The sequence below is a fragment of the Peromyscus maniculatus genome, chromosome 13 (genome assembly GCF_049852395.1).
Source record: "Peromyscus maniculatus bairdii isolate BWxNUB_F1_BW_parent chromosome 13, HU_Pman_BW_mat_3.1, whole genome shotgun sequence".
Lineage (NCBI taxonomy): Eukaryota > Metazoa > Chordata > Mammalia > Rodentia > Cricetidae > Peromyscus > Peromyscus maniculatus.
In genome coordinates, this window is record NC_134864.1 from 18607147 (window position 1) to 18615648 (window position 8502).

Genomic DNA, 8502 nt, shown 5'->3' on the forward strand with positions numbered 1-8502 from the left:
GTTGGTATTCTTCTCCTTCTTCTATCCCTATTATTCTTAGGTTTGGTCTTTTCATGGTGTCCCAAATTTCCTGGACGTTTTGTGTTACGACTTTTTTGCCTTTAGTGTTTTCTTTGACTGACAATCTATTTTCTCTATCGTGTCTTTAGTGTCAGAGATTCTCTGTTCCATCTCTTGCAATCGGTTGGTTATGCTTGTTTCTGTAGTTCCTGTTCGTTTAGTCAGGATTTCTATTTCCAGTATTCCCTCAGCATGTGTTTTCTTTATTGTCTCAAATTCATTTTTCAAATCTTGGAATGTTTCTTTCATCTGTTTAATTGCTTTTTCTTGGCTTGATTTGATTTCTTCCCATTTTTTGTTCGTTTTTTCTTCCATTTCTTTAAGGGAGTTTTTTATTTCCTCTTTAATGGAGTTTTTCATTTCCTCTTTAAGGGAAGTTTTTATTTCCTCTTTAAGGGAGTTTTTTATTTCCTCTTTAAGGAAAGTTTTTATTTCCTCTTTAAGGTAGTTTTTCATTTCCTCTTTAAGGAAAGTTTTTATTTCCTCTTTGAGAGAATGTTTTATTTCTTCTTCAAGGGCCTCTATCATCTTCTTAAAGTCATTTTTAGGGTTGATTTCCTCTGTTTCTTCTGTCATGGTATGTTTAGGTCTTGCAGGTGTAGAATCACTAGGTTCTGATGTTGCCATATAGGTCTTTATGTTGTTGCCTGTATTTTTGCACTGGTGTCTACTCAACTCTTCCTCTGTGCAGTGCAGGTGGTGTCTGTGTCTGAGAGTGCCTCTCTTGTTCTAATTTTCAGTCTTGGTTTAGTAGGGGTTCTTGGTTAAATTGGTGCTATTGGGCTATTTCTTCAGGGGCAGTTGATTTCAATCGGTGAATTATATACTTATGATTCTGGTAATCTGGTTTGGTGGCTGGGTAGCGCCTTCTTCTGTGTTCCTAGGTCACGTTTTGCTCATTTGTCAACTCCTCAGCTGATCTTGTTTCTTCAGACTTTAAACTGTAGGCATCTGAATCCTCTCCCAGATGGGTTTCAGCTGAGCAGGGTAGTCTCACCAACACCTCCAATTTGTTGGGTTTCACAGGATCAGCAGCTGGACCCTGGGTTGTCCTCAGACGGAGTGTCCAGATTCGTTCTGGTTCCGACCCACGGAGATAGCTTCTTCCCCAGGTGTTGGGGTTAGGGGCGTCCCTGTTCCAAGCTGTGTCTGCTTGTCTCTGTCCCTGGGCCTGTCTACCTTTGCGGTCCACCGCCGGGCCTGTATGTCCCTGTCAGCTGCCTCTGGGTCTGTCTGCCTCTGGGGGCCACCACCGGGCCTGTATGTCTCTGCTGGCTGCAGCTGGGCCTGTATGTCCCTGTCAGCCGCTGCTGCCATCTACCTCTGTGGGCCGCCTCCACCGGCCTACCTGCATCTGCTTGTCTCCACCGCGGAGCCTGTCTACCTCTGTGGACCGCCGCTGGGCCTGAATGTCTCTGCCAGCTGCCGCCGGGCCTGAATATCCCTGTGGGCTGCATCTGCTGGGCCCGTCTACCTCAGTGGGCCGCCACGGGGCCCACCTACCTCTGCGGCCGCCGCTGCAGGCCTACCTGCATCTGCCTGTCTCCACCGCCGGGCCTGTCTACCTCCGTGGGCCGCTGCTGGGCCTGCATGTCCCTGCTGGCTGCCGCTGCAGGGCCCGTCTACCTCTGCGGGCCGCTGCCACAGGCCCACCTGCGTCTGCTTGTCTCCGCTGCTGTGCCTGTGCTGTGCCTGTGCTGGGCCCGTCTACTTCTGTGGGCCGCCGCCGCCGCTGGGCCTGAATGTCTCTGCTGGCTCCCGCAGGGCCTGAATGTCCCTGTCGGCCGCTGCTGCTGGGCCTGTCTACCTCTGTGGGCCGCCGCTGGGCTTGATTCTCATATTTTTATTGATATTTTTCATTTAAAAATCTATTGATTCTATCTTTATATGTATAGATACTTCTAATGTGTGGACCTCCTATTCAGCACCTCAAAACAATTCTTTTTATCATTTTGTCACACTTATTTATCTATTTGGGTGTGTGCTTGCAAGTGTTGTGGAGGATGGAACGAAACATGTGGGAGTAGTTTCTCTCCTTCTACTATGGGGGTGACATGTTTTGCACTGAAGTTATCAGGCTTGGTGACAAGTATCTTTACCAACTGACCCATCTTCTCAGCAGATGCCAAACTGCTCATTCATATTTGCTGTTTATAAAGTAACGCGTTTTTATGTTTTATTTTCATGTCTTCCTTTTTTTCCTTTGGGAATGTTTCCCTCCTTTTATAGCCTCTTCAAGGTGCTCATGAATATTGTATATACTTTGTACTAATTATCCATTAATATTGTTAAATGTATTAAAGTCTTCAGAACATCATGGAGTCTCCTCTAAGTACTGTCACTTAATAATGTTTACTTCATTAAAAAAGCTCTTTTATTATTTAACTTGATTGCATTACTTGTACTTTGTTGAACTTTTAGCTTGTCTGCCTTAACCAATCCTTTCAGTTTGAAAGTTGCTTCAGAAATTTCCTGTATGTGAAGCTTCTACTCTTTTTATTTCCAGAAATATCCTTGAAGATTTTAGTCTTCGTGACATTTTAGTATTTTCTGGAACATTCTTTTGTTCGCCAGACCTGTCCTGGTCTTAAATAATATATCACATTCAATGAAAAATGTCAAGAATTATGAGGGGTGTACTGACACTCCATTTTGCAAGCTGACTTACCACAGAGTCCTGGATGAAGGAGGCAGACAGGACATTTCTAGATTAGAGACAAAAGGGTTTCTTTCTCACAAGACCTACATTCAGATTCACTTTGGATCACGTCCCCACCAAGGCCAATGGCAATGTTGGTGGCATGCACCAAGTGAGCTTCCACTCATACTGCGGGTAGGCATCACAAAAGAATATTTCTCTGAGAAAACCTAAATTTGATTCAGTAGGCATAGCCAAGTCTACATGATTTTTCTCAATGAAACAACTTATTCTTTTTACCAGATAACAAAATATTTTTTTCTCATCTAGAGTCAAGCATCTATTTCTAATCTACAATAAATTAGGCTACAACACAAGTTTGAGGAAATAACATAGCACAAGATTGTGTCAGTGCCTGCATCAGAACAGAAAGAAATCCTTTGAAAAAACTGCTTCCTATAAAAAAAAAAAAAAAACCCTACAGGGTTCACATAAAACTGTTTCTTGTGTCTTTTGGTCTAATCTCATAATTCAGTGTTCACTGCTGTGTATAGAGACAAGAACTCATTTTCTTTCAAAGGAGACACTTTTCTGATTTAATAATTATTAGTAGACTTTTAAAAAGCCTCTTTAAATAATAACATGTCAACCTGGTAAATTCTATTCTAATTACTTTGAAATTTCTAATATTTTTCTTCATCCTTTTCTATTTTCATGTTTTTATTTATTTATTTTATGGGGTACTAGAAAATGAATATATTGCCTTACATATGCTATGTAAGAATGATGCCAGTAGACCATAGCCTTAAGCCATTTTGTTATGTTTAATTTTGAGACAATGTCTGGTTGAGTAGCCTAGTTAGGCCTTGTACTACCACTAAGAAAACAAATAAATAAAGCTGGTAAAGAAGTATAAAAAGAAACACCTTTAGCCACTTCTGGTGGGGATATAAACTATTGTGGCCATTCTGGAATTTAGTGTGAAAACTAGAACTATCATATGACCTATAAACACTAATCCTGGATACATAGTCACGGTATCTAAATCTTACCACAGAGATATTTGCGAATTCATCTCTGTTCTTTATTTCACAACAGGCAAGCTCTAGCACCAGCTTAGACATTCATGTACAGCATCTTCAACAAGCATTGCTGAGCAAACATATATTCACATGCAGAAGAATCAAATTAGAACCACATCTATCATCTTGCACAAGTATTAGATCCAAGACTTCAATTTAAAACATGAAACACTAAAACTTCTAGAAGAAAATGTAAGTAGCATCTACAGGGTATATAGGTAAGAAATGGCTTTCTGAGCAAGACTCCACTTGGCAAGAAATTAAAAATAACCTTGGACAACTGGGATGTCATAAAACTAAAACCTTCAGTATAGCTAAGGAAACAATCAAGTGAGTAGAAGAGAAATTCACAGAATGGGAATCTTCATCTGACAGAGAAATACTATCCAGAATAGAAAAATAATTAAAAAACAAAATATCGAGAAAATAAATGATACAATTTGTCTAAGTTACTATGGGGGTGGGTCTTACAGTTTTAGAGGGTGAGTCTATGGTCATCATGATGGGGAGAAGCCCAGCATGGTACTAGAACAGTAGCTGAGAGATTACATCTTGGTCTACAGGAAGTAGAAACACAGAGAGTGAGAGAGACAGCAAGAGAGAGAGAAAGACAGACAGAGACAGAAAGCAAGAGATTGAGAGACTGGGCCTGGCATGGTCTTTTTAAGCATCAATGTTTACTCCCAGTTATGAACCTCTTCCAAAAAGCCCACACCTATTTCAGCACAGGCACACTTCCTAATCCTGCCTAAATAGTTCAATTAAATAGGGACAAGCATTCAAACTTATGACCTATGAGGGACATTTTTATTCAAACCAACACATAAAATATGATTTTTGGATTTAAATAAGAGTTATCAAAAGAAGCTATAAAAGTGACTAAGAAATAACCTCAAAAAGCTTTCATCACTCTTAACAATTAATAAAGTGTAATTTAAAACAACTTTGAGGTTTCTTCTCACTTTAGTCAGAATGGCTAAGATCAACAAAACTACTAACAAGTAACATGGTAAAGTTATTGAGAAAGAAAAACACTTTTAAAAAGTTAGTGGGAATGCAAAGATACCCCCACAAAAGACTGCTGGCAACGGTCGAGAGAGAGCTGGGACTGACCTAATCTGGTGATGGGATGGCCAAACACCCTAATAGTTGTGCCATAAACCCCATCCAAGGACTGAGGAAACTGGATGCAGACATCCACGGCTAGGCCCCTGGTGGAGCGCTGGGAGTCTAATTAGTGAGAAAGAGGAGGGTGTATATGAACGAGAATTTTTGAAGCGAAGGTTGGATAAAGCACAGGGACAAATAACCAAATGAATGGAAACACATGAACTATGAACCAAAGGCTGAGGGGCCCCCAACTGGATCAGGCCCTCTGAATAGGTGAGACAGTCAATTGGCTTGATCTGTTTGGGAGGCATCTAGGCAGTGGTACCAGGTCCTGGGCTCATTGCAGGAGTTAGTTTTTTGAAACCTGGGACTTATGCAGGGACTCTTGGCTCAATCTGGGAGGAGAGGACTGGACCTGCCTGCACTGAGTCAGGTCGATCCCAGTCCTCGGGGAAGACCTTGATCTGGAGGAGGTGGGAATGGTGGGTGGGCTGGGAGGAAGGGGGGGGCAGGAAGGGAGAGAACAAGGGAATCTGTGGCTACTACGTAGAACTGAATAGTATTGTAAAATAAAATTAAATTAAAAAAAAATAACCTGAGGAAAAAAAAAAGTTAGTGGGAATGTAATTTGGTACAGTCACCCTGAAAGTCATATGGAGAGCACTCAACAACGTAATACTAAATGTACTATATGGTTCAGCTATACAATCCTTTAGCATATACCCAGATGACACAATATCCTTTTCCACAGATTTCTGCTCTGCAATGTTTATTGCTATGCAATTTAAGGAAACAAAGTATCTTAGGTTTCTATTGCTGGGAAAAGACACCATGACCATAGCAACTCTTGTAAGGAAAACATTTAATTAAGGGGGTACACTTACAGTTTCAGAGGTTCAGCCCATTATCATCATAGAGGGAAATATGGCAGGGAGTATGATGGCACACAGGCATACATGGTGCTGGAGCTCAGAGTCCTTACATCTTCATAGGCAGGCAACAGGAAGTCGACTGACTGTCACACTGAGTTAAGTTTAAGAAAAAGACCTCAAAGCCTGCCCCCACAGTGACACACTTCCCCCAACAAGGCCATACCTCCTAATAGTGTCACTCCTTTTGGGGGCCATTTTATATTATATATTAGGGACATAGTGATAGATATACAGTATGGAATTGTAAAGAAAAATGAAATCATGAAGTTTACCAATAAATGAATAGACCCCAAAAAGAAACTATTGTGTGAGGAAATCAATATCCAGAAAGACAAATGATCCATGTTCTCTTTCATCTGTGGTTCCTTATTTCAAATCCTCAGGTGTAAGTATACAGCATGTAGTAACCACAGAAGCCAAAGATAAATAAATGAACCATAGGTGAGGGTTAGGACTAGAAAGGGAATACCACTATATGGATGGTACAAAGTGGGAAAAAGAATAATGAGGAGATGCTCCAACTAGAGGTCAGAGGATTATTAATATAGAAAGAAAATGAGATACAGAAGGACAAATGACACCAACATTATATGACAAAGTTTCAGAAAATCATGTTGTTTATATTGACTTATAATTAAATATATATTTATATATATATTTGATTATTTTACCTGGAAGAAATTTTTTATTCAATATATTCTGATTAAACTTTCCCCTCCCCCAACTCTCCCTAGAACCTCACCACTCATCCAAATCCATGCTCGGAGTCATCTAGCACCTCTGACTCTTAATATCTTTCTGTGTCCTCTTCCACATTGCTCCTTGAGCCCTGTAGGGAGGGGTTTGATGAATCCTTCCAGATGGCTAAGGGATGTACTGCTATATTGGTATAGCAGAATGTCGTCATCTGGAGTCATTTTATTGCTACATTTCTTTAGCAGAACAATAGCATTTAATGTTTCCCTGGGATGCTAGCCTATTCATTCTTAGGGTCTTGGTCTAAAAAGTGACAGGCATAGACTGCATCTCATGGACTAGGGCCTTATACCCACTTGGAGAGTGGTTGGTTACTAATAAACACTTTCACAAGCATATCTTACAGGCAGGTCACTACTGTGGGCTGCATTTGGGTCGATGATTACCTTTCTCATCAGGTAACGTTCAGAGTACCTTTTAGTACTATGAATACTAATCATGATTTCTGGAGACTTTAGTTGGGGATCATCTAGATTTCTCGGTGTTTGATGAGATATGTAAGTATTTTCTTTAGCAATAGGACTTAACCATGATAAATAAATCAGAAAGATTTCAAATAAATAAACTATTAGGATATATCCTCACAACTTATTTCCAACCAAGCTTAAAAATCTAAAAGAAATGAATGTATGTTTAAATTGTATTGGCCCATTAAAATGACTTATACAAATCTAAAAATAGCAAAAGTATCAAAGCAGTACATAAAAATATCTCTCAACTCAAAATATGTCTACATGCAAGTGGATTTATAATAGAATTTTAGATAACTCAAAACCTTTTCTCAAATGGTTGATCATGGTAGCCCAAGTGACTCATACAACATTACAGATTACTGATGTAGCCCTTTGGTTGCTCTCAGAGGTTGAGGATGGGCCACAACTGCTAAACACATAGCATGCTTAGAACACAGTACTCACGTGGTTTGAGCTGGGTCTGACCTGAAACCGCCTTTCCTGTGGTTTAGTTTCCATGCTTCCAGAAAATATGACCCAAGCTGCAAAGGGAAGGAAGCAATTCAGCAGGCCTATCTAACTGCAACATCTATTGAACACAGGAACTACAAGCATGGTAAGCTACCCATAAAGATGCAATAAAGGGATATGCACATGTCAATGGCAACCAACAACTGTCTAAATAGGCCCACTCAATAAGATGAAAATCTCGCCTAGTGTTGAAACCCTAGTTAGTTTCTTGGTCCTAATGAGGTCATGGACCTAACAAAAATAATCTATTATTACCATTTGCTATAATGCACACATAAAAATTACCTACAGATATGTGCAGTTTCCACCCCTTATCACAGAATCTTCTCTTCGCATAAAATGGAGACCATCACAGAAAACCAAAATTGGACACAATGAAGAGATTGACAGCTTGTGGAAAGCTCATCTTCAATGCATACATCTACAACACAGCTTCTGCACTGATGGATTGGGGAACACTTCAGAAGTAATCTAAGAGCCAGGACAGAAGAAAGTCTCCTGTGAAAGAGTACCTTCTAGAAATGGCTGTACTAACAAGATCAGAACAATGGCAACATCAGTAGACAAGCTAATAAGGAAGGGGGGAGTTTTATGGAATCCTACCCCTAGGCAAAGATATAGAAGCAAATAATGAATACTGGGAGCAGGGGAATTAACTACTCCCAAAGATGAGCCCCTTTGCTGGTTATCCAATAAAAAGTGGTTAGCCTTGAAACCTTACACACACAAGAAAAATGGACTGAACACTTATATACTTGTTTATACATATGTAGATATATGCATACACATATAACCATGTATGTAACAACAATAATCAAAGAAAGACAGACTATCAACTTGAGGGCATGGGGACATGGGAGCTGTTTGAGAAAAAGTAGCTGGGAGGGTTGTGAGGGAGGAAAAGGGAGTTCTGAAAGTTATGCAAGTCCATTTCACTTTAA